Consider the following 15,540-nt stretch of genomic DNA (forward strand, 5'->3'; position numbering starts at 1 on the left):
CAGAGCTTAGTACGGTGCTTGGCACATAGTAGGTCCTTAACAAGTATCTATTAAAAGCACACTACTTCAATATAATACAGTCTTGCCAAACAGGAATAAGGCCAGACGTAAAATCATCGGAAGCTTGTAGAAAGAGATATTCACATACATGACAAACAAAAGTTTAACCAAACTACAAGATAAGTAGATTAGAGGAAGGCAGAGAGAAGATAACCAAGTCTTAAATCTCCTGTCCTTGCCTTAGAACTGCTGATCTGTATGCATCTGAAAGTTTCTCATTCAATAAACTCCTTAATGCAGCTGCTCTTATTAATACTCCATCTGCATACTATCTGTCAAATTGGCTTTTAGAATTTCTCAACCAACTTGGCTGGGATGTTCGTATTCAAATTGGGGAAGAGAATCAAGGCAAAATTTTACAGGAGGAAAAAAAAGATTCAATCTGCCATTTGCATATCTATGATTTTGGATCATTTATTTTAGGAAGATTTATGAGCTTTTAAGCATAGACATATTGGTCGGTGGCAGCCATATTGACACGCCCATAGACAAAATCGTTAAAACTACACCAAAATGGATAAAAGCTTCAATTCCTACCATTCTGCTCAATGATATCACAAACCTTTGCTTATTATTAATCAATCAGTCATGTTTACTGAGCACTTATTGTGTGCAGAGCTTGGGAGAGTACAGTATAACAGTCAGTAGACAAGTTCCCTGCTCCCATTGAGCTTATTAGCGATCGCTAAATTTGTGGTGGCAAAATTTCAGATATTTTGATTCAATTTATGGGCTACTCAAGTGTGTCCCATTCACATGTGTTTTTTTTAATTACTGAAAATGGCAACTTTTAGCTCACTGACACTTCAAAACCAAATATTTTTAGCACGAATCCCAGGAATGAAAACATAATTTACTACTAATCGTTTAAACGTAGTCAGATTAGGCCAACGACCTTCTGAAACGGCATGGGGTAGCCGGAGGGAACTGGAGGAAAGAGTCGGGGTGGAGGGGAGGGGTGGAACGACAGGAGATCCACAGACAGGGTCCAACCAGACGGCATCTCCCCAACTCCCCTGTCACCCCCGGACGCTGACCGGCTAAAGCTCCTGATATCTAAACGGGGGTTCCCGAAACCCAACCCCCGTTTCGGCCGCATTAATAAAGCAGACTACCAACATTCCAGAGTGATCAGGCCCTGTGTAATGTACCTGTTTCAACACCGGCACATCAGTGCGCCACTTTTAATGAGCGGTTAGAGCTACATAAACCCACTCACTTGGGATATTTTCATAGCAGGTGAGTAGGTTTCTGACTCCAAGTGGCTCTGCTAGGTTAAAAGCATCGGAAAACACCCCGATGCCTACGGTTTGGTGTGTGAGAACCCAAGTCAATTTAATCGGTGCTTTCGAAACTTTGAAATGTCCCCGCCAAGATCCTGAACCCCACGCAATTTCCGAAAGACGTCCAGGAATCAACACTCAAAGCGGTTGGTGTTTTTACGGTACATGTTTTGATCAACAAATCCACGTAGAAATTGAGGAAGGAATAGTTGAATTTGAACTCTACCAGGCAGTCTTAATTGTTATTATCAGAATGAGGCCAATTCCTTTGGAAAAGCAGCCTGTCCAAGTGGACAGAGCACGGGCCTGGGAGTCAGAAGGACCTGGGTTCTACTCCTGGCTCTGCCACATGTCTTCTGTGTGACTTTGGGAAATTCACTTTACTTCTCTACCTCAGTTACCTCATCTGTATAATGGGGATTAAGAATGTGAGTCCTATGTGGGATTACGAGCATCAAATTGCAAAGAGTCCCGTTTTTTTCCTCTCTCAAATCAATCGATGGTATCTATTGAGTGCTTATTATGCGCAGAGCACTGTACTAAGTTCTTCGTAGAGTACAACACAACAGAATTAGCAGACACGTTCCCTGCCATAACAAGCTGTATCCCAGGCTACTTGGAAAATCACCAGAAAATATCAGACTGCCTTGAATCCAGACCTTCTGCCCAATCTCAAATCCGCCCAGCAAAAGACATTATGAGAGCTCAGAAAATCGGGGGAAATGGAAAATGGCCATAATACTATACAATGGGTGTCTTTACAAGCTCCCTCTCTCTTATCTCATCATCTACTTTGGCATCAGCTATTCTCATGAAGGATTTCCACCCTCTTTTCCTTGAAGCTACTTCTTATCAGAGACTCAAGAACACATTTCTCTTAAGGGAGGAAATCTAAGCTTGCATTCTTCCTTCCCCCTTCAATTCATTAGGTAGCTCTCCTCTGAATTTGAGATTGGAAGATAAACTCTGAAAAGCAAAGAGACCGAGGTTTATCTTCAGAGCCAGAGGCCTGTAAAAGAACCTTAAATTAATATTTTAAAAAAATATGCTGGCCCTGAAATAATTTATACTTGTAAAGACAGTACATTACACGGGTGTATTTTAGGATTGATAATCCTGGCAGGACACTAAATCCATCACGCTGATCTTTCATCTCCCTCCTCCAAAAATTTACCCAGTACTTTATACGGGTGCATTTTAGGATTGATAATCCCGGCAGGATACTAAATCCAAGACTCTGATCTTTTCCCTCTCTACCCGAATAGTTTTCAAAGTACTTTCGAACAACAAACGGTAGCACTTTGGAAACAGCATGACCTAGTAGATAGAGAAGGGGCCTGGGAGTCGGAAGGACCTGAGTTCTAATCCCAGATCTGCCTCTTGTCTGCTGGGTGACCTTGACTAAGTCACTTCACTTCTCTGTGCCTCCCTTACCTCTTCTGTAAAATGAGGATTAAGACTGTGAGTCCCATGTGGAGATGGACTGTGTCCAACTCGGTTAGCCTATATCTATTTCAGCATTAGTATGGTACCCGGCACAGAGTAAGCCCTTAAACACCATAAAAAAAATTATAAACCCTCAGAGGAAAAGAACATTTCACTAAAAACCTTCCATGCATCAAAAGAGTATTTTCTGATTTTTAATTAATTGTCAATTTTTCAACATCTTTCTTTCAGACAAACCTAGAATAACTAATGAGAACGAAATTCAGCAACGCAGATCCTGGATAGTTACTCTATTCTAAAAGCATCTTAGCACACTAAAGGAGGCAAACAGCCAATCAGCAAATACACTGAGAGGAGAAAAAGAATAACAAGAAAGAAGTCCCTGCCCCTTGATCCTCATCCACTGATCTTTTGAAATGATGATTAGGAAATCCAGAACAACAATGCCTTTTAAAAATGGGAGGGGAATCTTACAACTAGTGAGCGAGTCAGAAGAAAGACCTCTTTAATATGCTTCGGAACCGTCCAGTAATTATTATAATACTTATGGTATTTACTAAGCACTTCCTATGAGTCAAGCATTGAACTCGGTACTGGGGTAGATGCAAGATATTCATTTTAGTACAGCGCTTGGCACATAGTAAGAGCTAAGCAAATACCAAAGCGATTATTTAGCGCTCAGCATATACCACATTATTATTATTATTATCCTTGCCCGGCAACCTTCAGCTGCCACTTTTCTGATTTTCATGAGTAGTTGAACTTAGTAATGATATTTACTGACAGCCTACCGTGTGACACACTGTGTTAAGTGGTTGGGGAGTTAAAACAGAAGCAGAAGCTCCACAAGGAGCTAAGTCTAATGAGGGAAACAGCTATAAAATACTGACAAATAGTGGGAGTAGTAGGCGAAAGAAGTATCAGAGAAGGAGAGGAACGAATATGCCCGCGTGAGATAGAATCAAATCACTGAATGTACAAACGAAAATGGTTTACACACTTGAGGACCAGGGATGAGTGTAAATACAAAGGGCTCAATGTTGGGTTTGGGGTAACTGGGGAAGACGGGGATGAGGATTCCTAGGATCATTCATTCAGGAATATGGCGGGGATGAAGTGGTGAAAGGCAGTTGGACCAGAAGGGAAAAAAATGCTGCTGTGTGACAACCCCCATTTTCAGATGAGATAACTGAGGCCCACAGAAATGAAACGACTTGCCCAGGGGCGCACAGCAGACAAGTGGCAGAGCTAGGATTAGAACCCATGATAGCAAGAGCTGATGGCCCCAAGGATTAGCCCCACCCAAAGAACTCCCCTGTGGGGGTCAGTGCTGTCACCCTCCATCGGGCTTTTGTCTGCGGGGATGGGGCATGTTTTCTGGGATGAACCGGTCCGTTCGGATAAAGAGTGGACGGGCTGGCCTTTCTGACTCCTGCCTCTCTCCTCTTCAGTCTATACTTCCCCCTGCTGTCCGGATCGGTTTTTCTAAAAAAAGCGCTCAGCCTACATCTCCCCTCTCCTCAAAAACCTCCAGCGGTTGCCCATCCACCTCCGCATCAAAGAGAAACTCCTTGCCGTCTGCTTTAAGGCATTCAATCAGCTGTCCGCATCCTACCTTACCTCGCTCATATCCTACCACCACCCAACCTAATTACTTGGCTCCTCTAATGCCAACCAACTCACTGGACCGCGATCTCATCTACCTCGCTGCCGTCACTTGGCCGCATCCACCCTCTGGCCTGGAATTCCTCCCCTTCATATCCAACAGACCGCCACTCTTCCCATTTTCAAAGCCTTACAAAAGATCACAACTCCTCCAAGAGGCTTTCCTGACCAAGCCCTCACCTCCTCGATCTGTCCCCGATTCTGTGTCACTTTCGCTTTTTAGCCTCCCTTCTACGTCTGCTACGTACTTGGGCCTGTGGACGGGGATCTTATGCACTTACTCGACCGCGCTGTCCTCTCCCAAGCCCTTTAGTCCAGTGCTCTGCACATATAAGCGCTCCAAAAATGACTTTGATTGACTGATTGGTGTTCTGGGTGTCCGTGTCTGAAGGAGAAGTGACAACTAATTCTTCCCCATCCTCAAAGCTAGGGAAGACTAGACTTCACATCACCAACCTCGGCAGCCAGATCGGAGCATTCCTTTCCCAGGATTCCCACAGAAGACAGACAGACCCTCGGGAGTGAATCTGCTAGTGTCGCATGATTCCCGCAGCCCTGGATGTGGGCCCAACTCTAGCCTCATCCTGAGGTTGGGGGGCTGGACTAGAGTGGAGGGGCAGAGGCATTCCAGGCTAGAAAGCAGCATGGCCCAGTGGCAAGAGCAAGGGTCTGGATGTCAGAAGGTCATGGGTTCTAATCCCGGCTCCACCACTCGTCTGCCCAAGGTAACAGGTCACTTCACTTCTCTGGGCCTCAGTTACCTCATCTGGAAAATGGGGATTAAAACTGTGAGCCCCACATGGGACAGAGACTGTGTCCAACCTGATTCGCTTGTATCCAACCCAGTGTTTAATACAGGGCCTGGCACATAGTAAGCACTTAAGTACCATCATCATCATCATCATGATGGTTATTATAAAACTCCAGGGAGCCTGAGGAAGGTCTGGGACCAATCTTAGGGCTTGGAATCCCCCCCAGAGTGGACTCAAGATGGCCCTTGAACCAAATGGACTGACACTCTCCCCCCAACCCAATCAGCCATGGGGTAAGTTTTGGAACTTTCCAAGCCTTCCACAGGGTGCTCCTAGGCATTCCGGCCTCCTCAGAGGGAACACTTCTTCCTGGAAGAAACACACTCCCTCTCCTCTGCAAACCCTCCATTCCGTCCTGCAAAAATCACCTCCTCCAAAAAGTTTTTCCCTTGTTTACCACCCCGCCGACTTTTCCAATCCTCCCTGCCCCTCCCCCCAACTCAGCACTTGTGCATTTTCCTGTTATATCTCTAGTTCTGGGGCAGGGGCTGGACTGACCTCGTGTTGGGAGGGGGTGTCCGGGATTCTGTGTTAGATACCGCCTTACCCAGAGTCCATTACTACTCTCTTACTTTCACTGAATCCCCACAATCACACCTTCCATGTTCCTCTTTGCTATTTGCCTGCCATTGCCAATGGTACTGACTGAGCTCTTCCGGTGGGCGGAGTACTGGACTGAGCGCTTGGGAGAGTACAACAGGGTTAGGAGTCACGACCCCTGCCCTCCACCCGACAGCCTTTTCGGGCCTGTGAGAAGAAGAACACCAGCTCTGCCACTTGTCTGCGGTATGGCCTGGGGCCAGTCACTTCACTTCTCTGTGCCTGAGTTACCTCATCTGTCAAATGGGGATTAAGACTGTGAGCCTCACGTGGGACTGGGACCGTGTCCAACCTGATTAGCTAATACTTACCCCACGGCTTAGAGCAGTGCCCGGCACAAAGTAAGCGTCTAACCAGTACCATAAAAAAACCAAAACACACCAGGGGCTGGGTGGGGGTCCAAACTCCCTGGGTTTGGTTCGGTCCACACCCTAGATCACGGACAACTCCTCTGGGCTGGAGAAAATTTCTCTTTCTCTCTCTCTCTGGCGGGAGAACATTTCAGTCACTGCATCCATTTCCAGCGGATTTTTTTTCCCCTGGGCTTCCTCTCTGCTAGTTTCACCTCTCCAAGAACGTCACCAATCAGGATAGAGATGGGGGAGAGGGGCGGGAATGTTGGCTGATACGTGACTGAAAGCAGTGAGGACATCTGACACAGCTGCCCCATAAAATCTGGTTGGCAACTACTTCCTCAACTGACAAATATTCCTTCCCTACAATCTTTGGCGCTCTGCAACTAAACGAAAACAGGCACATGACGTGACATTTGGTGGAGAGGCCGATAGGGCCAAACGATGGGGTTCCTGGACCTTACGCCTCGATGGTCAAGAGGTGCCACTGTGGCTCTTTCCGGCAATGCAACAACAGAGCTTGGCATAAAATTAGCCCACTTTCCTTTGCTGCTCTTCTCGTCCAACTAGATAACTGCTTGCAAGCGATGACTGGGAAGCTAGTTTTTTTAAAAACCTTTTCCTGAGTGCGCTTGTGTGTGTAAATATGCATATTTTTCAAACGTGCTGTATTTTTTGAGTTTTCTAAATGCTCCGACTTAAATTTATAATCAACTCTAATGATCCTCCATTCTGAAACTGAAACAGGCGGTTGCTACTTGTTTCTAATGTGACAGGGCGAATTATGCACTTTGTCATTTAGTTACTCGCAGCCATAAACTTGAGTGAAGAAGTGGTTTCATACAGGAAGGAGAATATCATAATAAATCCCCAAGCACATTTTTCAAATGCTTTCCATTGATTTATGAATGCGAGAAACTACTTACTATTACTATTTTTAAAACGTGCATCTTTCCCTTCTATTATAATTCTCTTTTTGGAGGTTTATAAGTAGAAGCTTGTAAACTTCAGAAGCTTTATTCTATGACTGCAATTTGTATTTTTAACCAATCAATCAATCCGGGTCTTACTACGGGGTAGAACAATACATTAAATATGTACTGTAATAATAACTGCAGTACTTAAATGCTTACTATGTACCAGACACTGTGCTAACCTCTGTGGTGGATACAGGCAAATTGGGTTGGACATAGTCCCTGTCCAACATGGGGTTCATAGTCTTAATCCCCATTTTCCAGATGAGGGAACTGAGGCACAGAGAAGTGAAATGACTTGCCCAAGGTTACACAGCAGACAGGTGGAAGGGTCTGGATTAAAACCCAGGTCCTTCTGACTCCCAGTCTCGTCCTCTATCCCCTAGGCAATGCTGTTTCTCTCCCAAGCACTTAGTAGAGTGCTCTGCACATAGTAAGTGGTCCATAAGGACCAGTGATTGATTAATTGAAAGTACAATATAACAGACTTGGTGGAAATGTTCCCCATCTACAAGGAGCTTACAGTTAGAAGGGGAAACATTTACAGAATACAGTATGACATAGAAGAACTCTTGAAAATTCTCAAAAATCTACTAGTCACAATATCCACTCGTTCATACCAAAGCCTTTGCTTCAAACCCATGAGATTCTGAGCTAATACATTTTTGCGTTTCAACATTCCAGAAATTTAGGGGGAAAAGGAGGACCAATAAGATTAGAAAAGGATTTCTTTTTCTCTCTCTTTTTTTAAACTCCCACCCTCTCCCTTGTGAAAAAAAATTGGAATTCTGTACAGTTAATCCAAAAAGCAAGCCACAGCTGTGCTTTGTTTGGATTCAAACCAAGATACTTACTGCACACAAAAGTGAGTAGGCCGAATGCTGGAAAACTGTTTTAGTTGTATGTGTGCATATTTATTTTGAAACCAGTGCTAAAAAATTCACCTTGGTCATCTGATATATTCTTCACAGCTCATATAATCCTTCCGAAAAGGTAAACAAATCAGAGGCATTGGGCACTTGATCGACCGCAGATAAGAAACACATGCTAATCCCCCCTTTCATTACTTTCAAACTCAATGCAAAGAATTTGAGGAGGGCATTCCCAGCCTCTCCGTATTTGTAATCCAAGATATATATTTTTCTTTATTTCCTAAAAAAATAAGCTGGGAGGAAGCCAACTTAAAGTAACCTAAACTTGAAAATTTCCTAATAGTAAGCTTACTTTGCATAAAAAAAAAAATAATGCAATGTTTTTGCTGCACACTGGTTGCACATAAAAACCACCCTAGGGGACGTAATTGCAGCTGGGGCTTGAAGATGCTATTTCCATTTCCAGGCTCTTGGTCAGCCGCCCTATTTTAGTTCGCTCTGTGACAGCAGATGATCTGTTCCTACCACTCTGTCTAATTTGATTCGCTTCCATCCACCCCAGCGCTTAGTACAGTGCCTTCACGTGGTAAGCGCTGAAACAATACCACAACTTATTATTTTTATTACTTGGTAGCTGTCACTGTCGGCACTGGTCCTCTCTTCCAATGAGGCTGGGAAGAAACATTTCTTCTGCCAACCTCATATGATTTCTCTTTTGAGAAGGTTCGCGTCAAGAATTTCCATTTTAGTTAGCTCCTTGTGGGCAGGGAATGTGTCTACCGGTACTCTCCCAAGCACTCTGTACAGTGCTCTAAAAACACCATTCGTCGATTATCTCTTGCCCAATACAACTGAAACATAGGAGCATGGTTTTCATGTTCAGTATGTGACTACGCTCTACAGCTTCAAAACTGAAGATTGTAGCACTCAGGTTACACAGGTTAGTAAAAGTAGATGCATGTCAGATACGCTCACATTTATCAAGTCGTAAAGCTAAAATCAATTTCAAAGCCTCACGTGAACACCTTTAAATCAGTAATTGCTATTTCAGACCCCCCCCCTCCACAACATGGATCTGCAGATGAATTTTCCTCCATTAAGGGGTGCTTCCCATAGGTAATAACTGTAGCTGTCACTCACACACGCTCACTTGTGATCCGACGTTCTTTTTTTCCATCATTACAGTGCACATATACAAAGAGAGAGAGAGAGATGGGAAATTAAACATACATCAGTAGACAAAGATTTTCTTTTCCCCATATTCTTGAAACCGCAATAAATGGCTGCAGAAAAAATGTATATACAGAGCAAATCTGCCATTTAAAACTCAGGTGGAGTGTTTCGAAGAGTGCTCTGCACACAGTAAGCGCTCAGTAAATCCCGCTGAACGATCGATTCAAGAAGTCATGCTTTGGACAAGTAAGACCTTTAATACTATCGACGATATGGTTCACCACACCGGATGCTGAATACCCAGACAGATGCCCAGCTCCTGCCCCGGACCTGTAAGTGCCCCTTGTGAAGAAGGGACTGTGTCTGACCTGATTATCTTGTAGGTGCCCCAGCGCTTAGTACAGTGCTTCGCACATAGTAAGTGCTTAACAAACACCAATATTATTATCGTTATTATTAAAATCCCAAACTTCTTTACCTTACCCGGACTTCCCCGGTCCTCTTTCCTTAGTGAACTGAGATTTCCTATTTCTAGCAGACTGCCTGCTCATCTAGGGAAGAATTCTAAGTGTATTTTGGTAGTTAACCTTTTCATAGGCTGGAACTCGTAGACCACTTTCTTCAAAATAATCCTCCAATTGCATTGAACCCGGCTTGATTTTTGATAAGTTCCCGTTGACCTAGAATAGCCAGTCTGATCGCAGTTTCCTTCTCTGGTTTGGTGGATTTGAGGGGAGAGGGAGATCAGAGCAGGGGAAAAGGCACGGGACAAGTGGCTAATAAGGGGTTTCCTTGGAAGGAGAGGAGAGTGAAAGCCTGGGAGAAGTGGAAGAAGAGCAGAGAGGTAAATGCGAGACTGCCGGTGAAGAGAAGCAGTGTGGCCTAATGGAGAGAGCACAGGTCTGGGAGTCAGAAGGACCTGGGTTCTAAACCCGGCTCTGCCACCTGTGTGCCGTGTGACCTCAGGGACGTCACTTCACTTCCCTGGGCCTCAGTTACTTCATTTGCAAAATGGGGATTAAGACTGTGAGCCTTGTGTGGGACATGAACTGTGTCCAACCTGAATCTACTCCAGGGCTTAGTAAGGTGCCTGGCACATAGTGAGCTCTTAACAAATTCCTTTAAAAAGAACCTTACAAGCAATGGGCAGGAGGTTTCATCAAACAGGGCGAGAAACAGGTAGTACTGGAGGCTTTAAGGGGAGGGCAGGGATGCATCCTGACAGCATCTCAGGAAAATGATCTGAGTAGCTGCAGGTGGGAGAGCCTGAAGAGGGGAAGGTGCTTGAAGGAAGGGAGGCTAATTCATTCTTTCATTCAATCGCATTTATTGAGCACTTACCGTGTGCAAAACACCGTACTAGTGCTTAGGAAAGTCCAATACAACAACAGACACATTCCCTCCCCACAATGAGTTCACAGTCCAGAGATATTAATATGTCTGTGGGGATGGGAGGGCAGATGAATGAAGGGAGTAAGTCAGGGTGACGCTGAAGGGAGTGGGAGATGAGGGGAGGAGGGCTTAGTCGGGGAAAACTTCTTGGAGGAGATGTGCCTTCAGTGAGCTCTGAAGGGAGGGAGAGCAATTATCTGTCTGATAGGAGGAATATCAGAGTGTCAGAATAGAATAAGAAGGTTATTATTACTACTACTAATAATGGTTTTTGCTAAGCGCTTACTATGTGTCAGGCACTGTACTAAGTGCTGGGGTGGATACCAGTTAATCAGGTTAGACAGTCCCACGAGCCTACAACTTTGGGGTCATTTTTTATTCCTCTCTGTCACCAACTCCTACTGACCTTTCTCAATTCTCTTTCATGAATGACTCTTCCAATCCACCAGGACCACTGTCATTTCGCATCAGCACCTCAGTATCTCCCTACCATTTAACCGTGAGAGTTTCCCTTTCCTGTAGTCTCTCCCCTCGTCACGTTACCCTACATTTAGTTCTAGGAACCTCCAGGTCTGTTCTTGCACGGGTTTCCATTAGGTCATTGGGATGTAACACAACGAAAGGAATAGGAAATGCCTATCCCACAACCCAAGTCTCTTCTGGAATAAGATGATCCAGGAGGTGGGCCGGACATACCCGTATCTGGGGCAAGAAGAAGAGATTGTGCTGCTGCTCCACTTCCCAGCCTCTGCTTAGCCTGCCTGGGCACCACAGGTTACTTTTTGCTAGCCCAAGTGTACCGGATTTAATGCGGGAAAAGGGCAAAGAGTAGCAAGCGTATAAAGAACTCTGCTAATGGTGGGCATATCAACGATATAGGATTTTTTTTATGGCCTTTGTTATGGGCTTACTCTGTGTCCAACGTCATTCTAAGCACTGGAGATACTAGTTAGGTTAGACACCGTCCCTGTCCCGCCTGGGACTCCACAGTCTAAGTAGGAGGGAGAACAGGAGAACTGAGGCACAGAGAAGTTAAGTGACTTGCCCAAGGTCACACGGCAAGCAATCGGCAGAACCGGGATTAGAACCCAGGCCCATGCTCTGTCCATAAGGCCATGCTGCTTCTCTATTGAAAATGGTCAATCATGCTATTTTCAAATCACCTAACCCACTTATTCCCATTGAATGAATTTTCTCCTAACAAGAGGTTCTTCAAGAACCTCCTCCCTGCAATAGAAAACTCCCTGACTTATCTGAGACCCTATTTGGAACACAGTACTCCCTTCTTCCCAAATCTCCAGTGCCTCACCCACGAAACAAAACCTCCTGACCATCGGCCTCTCCGTCAACTTATCTGCTTTTTATTCCACTACACCCCTAGTTTGCATTCTCTGCTCCTCTTAAGGGAACCACGTTTTCAGCTCACAAGTGCCCAGTCTATGACTTACTGGTCAGCCTTTTCCAGCTACCTGGAACACCCCTCCAAGCCCCCTTAGCTTTTCCAAGCCATGACACCCCCTCTTCCTTTATAGTCTCCCACCCCCGCCCAAAAAAACCCCCACCTCTTCCAGAAGGCATTCCCTGATTAATCCGCAACCTGTCGGGTCACCTCAGCCCACTACTCATATTTATTTGTTATTTATGTATTCACTTGTGTTCATTTATCAGTTATAGCTACTCTTTCACTCTTAAACCTATTATGCACATGGCCTAGAGGGCAGAGTTCACTCCACGTACCTCAGGTATATCTTTTGTCTGTTCGTCAAGCTCCCAATAGGGAAAACGGTCACCAGTGGATACTTCAGTAATATCAATTTTCATCTCCTGAGGGACAGTATTTAGTGAAGAAATACCGGTATTTGAGCATTACACAAGCAACACCAGTTTGCCACAAAAAACTGACCCTCAGAGTTATTACATTTAACAAATGGCTCCAATCCCTGCTAATGATGCATAATTGTCTTTCACAAGAATCAGAGTGTGGAAGAAATAAAAAACACGGAGATGATAATTGCTGAGTTCCAAAAGGAAAGCAACACGATATTTTCAGCTGAAAAATAAATCTAGATGATGAAGATTCTTTTGTTATTATGTTATGTTATCATATATGATCAGATCCTAAAAACCGACACAAACAGAAATCCACATCCCAAATTTGGGGCGAACTTTCTTTGATGTGAAGCAATTGTAACCTGTAGCTTTAAAAGATGGGAAAGAAATTAAGGAAAAGGCAGAATCAGGAGATGAGCATGCAAACCCAAATACCAAGATCAAACTTAGGGGCATTGTAAAACACACGATAATGTTCAGAATTTACATTTTAAGAGATATTTAAAGGGGCAGAAATACCCGCTTCCTACATTTAACCATTACTTTCCTGTCAGACTTTTTCAAATCTAGATTACAAATAATGTAGAGGTTTGGGTTATCGTTTGTGTGGGGGGAGGGGTGTCCCAGATAGCTGGAAAAGGCTGACCAGTAAGTCATAGACTGGGCACTTGTGAACTGAAAACATCGTTTGCTTGAGAGGAGCAGAGAATGCAAACTAGGGATGTAGTAAAATAAAAGAGCAGGTAAATATTAGGAAGCCATTCTTAAATTATATTTAGAACTACATAAATAACACAGCAGTACTAAGATCTGATCACTTTGGATTTTTTTCTTTAAACATACAACACTTTAGAGCAAAACCCATTTTAGAAGAAACACCCATCCCCTTTCCAGATTTTGCTTCGAATGTGTGAAATCTGAACTGCGATTTCCACCCTTATCCATTCACATCAGGCAAAAACGTGGCCACGGCTTTCACGGTGGAGGCAAGAAGCCTGATTCTGACCGGTTTGCTTTTACCGGACCACACGGTAATGCGGCCCTGCCCCGTTCTTTCGTGTTTTCACAACCGCATTAATGTCTCGGGCAGAAGGAGCCACTGCTGATGCCTGGAAAGAGAGTGGACATTTTCTGGGTACAGTATTATTCTGTCCACCAGAATGGGACCTGTCACGAGCAGGGAATGTGTCTGCTGATTCTGCTGTATCGTCCTCTCCCAGGAGGCTGGTACAGTGCTCTGCACAAAGTAAGCACTCAATTCCACTGACTGATTGATTGGGAATGGATTCTCTCCCTTTCACCCCCCAACCACCCACCCACAGGCACAGCCAGAAACCCTCCAGGCTTCTCCTTTGGCCCTTTCCTCATCCTACTCGATTCTACCCCTTCTCCCACCCCCGACGTGCCCCCCCAGGCCGGCATTCAGGTCCAAAGAAGCAGCGAGGGAGATTCTGGAGGCCAGACAGACATGTCCACCGTCCCCGGCTCCAGGGTAGTCATCTGATTCCCTGGTATCCAGTCACTCTCCTGCCAGCCGGGTCACTCTTAATTCAAAAATAACGGGTGAAGGTCAGCGATGGTCATGCAATCCCCTTCCCCCCGAGAGCATTATTAAGCATCTCGGTGGTCAGACAGGAGAAGCCCCAGGCTCCTCCCACCCCTGGGCGGCTGGCTTTCCATCTGCCAAGGGGGCATCTACTATGAAAACATCGACCGTGGGGCATCTATCCTGCAGGTGGCACGGGGACATCTACCACGAAGACGTCTACCACGGGGGCATCTATTCTGCAGTCAGCATGGGGGCATCTACCACAAAGACATCTACAGCAAAGGCATCTACCCCGCGGGCAGCATGGAGGCATCTATTCCGCAGTCCATAGGGGGGCATCTACCACAAAGACATCTACAGCAAGGGCATCGACCCCACGGGCAGCACGGGGGCATCTAGCATGAAGACATCTACCATGGGGGCATCTATCCCGTGGGCAGCGCTGGGACATTTACCACGGGGGATGCTCGGGGGCATCTACCCCTAATACATCTACCACCGGGGCATCTCCCATGAAGACATCTACCACAGGGACAATCTATTCTTTGGGCAGCACGGGGGCATCTATCCCGAAGACATCTACCCCGAAGACATCAACCACGGGGCATCTACCATGAAGACATCTACCGCGGGGGCATCTACCACTGGGGCAATCTATTCTTTGGGCAGAACGGGGGCTTCCACCACGGGGGCTTCTACCACGGGGCATCTACCCTGTGGGCAGCTCGGGGGCATCAACCCCTATGACATCTACCACGGGGGAATCTGCCCTTAAGACATTTACCAGGTGGGCATTTATTCTTTGGGCAGCAAAGGGGCATCTACCACGGGGACAATCTATTCTTTGGGCAGCACGGGGGCATCTACCATGGGGACAATCTATTCTTTGGGCAGCACTGGGCCATCTACCGGGGGGCATCTACCCCTAAGACATCTACCAGGCGGGCATCTATTCTTTGGGCAGCACGGGGGCATCTACCATGGAGACAATCTATTCTTTGGGCAGCACTGGGGCATCTACCAGGGGGCAGCTACCCTGTGGGCAGCTTGGGGGCACCAACCCCGAAGACATCTACTGGGGGGCATCTATTCTTTGGGCAGCACGGAAGCATCTACCTCTAAGACATCTACCGGGGGGCATCTATTCTTTGGGCGGCATGGGGGCATCTACCATGGGGACAATCTATTCTTTGGGCAGCAGTGGGGCATCTTCCACGGGGGCAGCTACCCTGTGGGCAGCTCGGGGGCGTCTACCCCTAAGACATCTACCAGGGGAGCATCTATTCTTTGGGCAGCACTGGGGCATCTACCCCTAAGACATCTACCAGGGGAGCATCTATTCTTTGAGCAGCACGGAGGCATCTACCCCTAAGACATCTACCATGGGGACAATCTATTCTTTGGGCAGCACTGAGGCATCTACCACCGGGGCAGCTACCCTGTGGGCAGCTCGGGGGCATCAACCCCTAAGACATCTACCAGGGGGGCATCTATTCTTTGGGCAGCACTGGGGCATCTACCCCTAAGACAT

The 15,540-nt window shown here is 45.9% G+C and overlaps 1 protein-coding gene across 8 annotated transcripts in view; it reads right to left on the reverse strand.

The window, feature by feature from the left end:
- CEP170 (centrosomal protein 170) overlaps positions 1-15,540 on the reverse strand; it is an 88,306-nt gene that overhangs the window by 72,185 nt on the left and 581 nt on the right. The window contains exons 2-3 of one of the 8 annotated variants that reach the window (XM_039914826.1): positions 12,368-12,454; positions 9,206-9,230 (exon numbers count right to left, since the gene is read on the reverse strand). The exons of 6 other annotated variants lie outside the window; for them this stretch is intronic. The gene's annotated coding sequence lies outside the window, so the exon portion shown is untranslated. The remainder of the gene's footprint in view (positions 1-9,205; positions 9,231-12,367; positions 12,455-15,540) is intronic. One more of the 8 variants, XM_039914827.1, reaches the window with a different exon arrangement.

This window comes from Ornithorhynchus anatinus, chromosome 19 (genome assembly GCF_004115215.2).
Source record: "Ornithorhynchus anatinus isolate Pmale09 chromosome 19, mOrnAna1.pri.v4, whole genome shotgun sequence".
Classification (NCBI taxonomy): Eukaryota; Metazoa; Chordata; class Mammalia; order Monotremata; family Ornithorhynchidae; genus Ornithorhynchus; species Ornithorhynchus anatinus.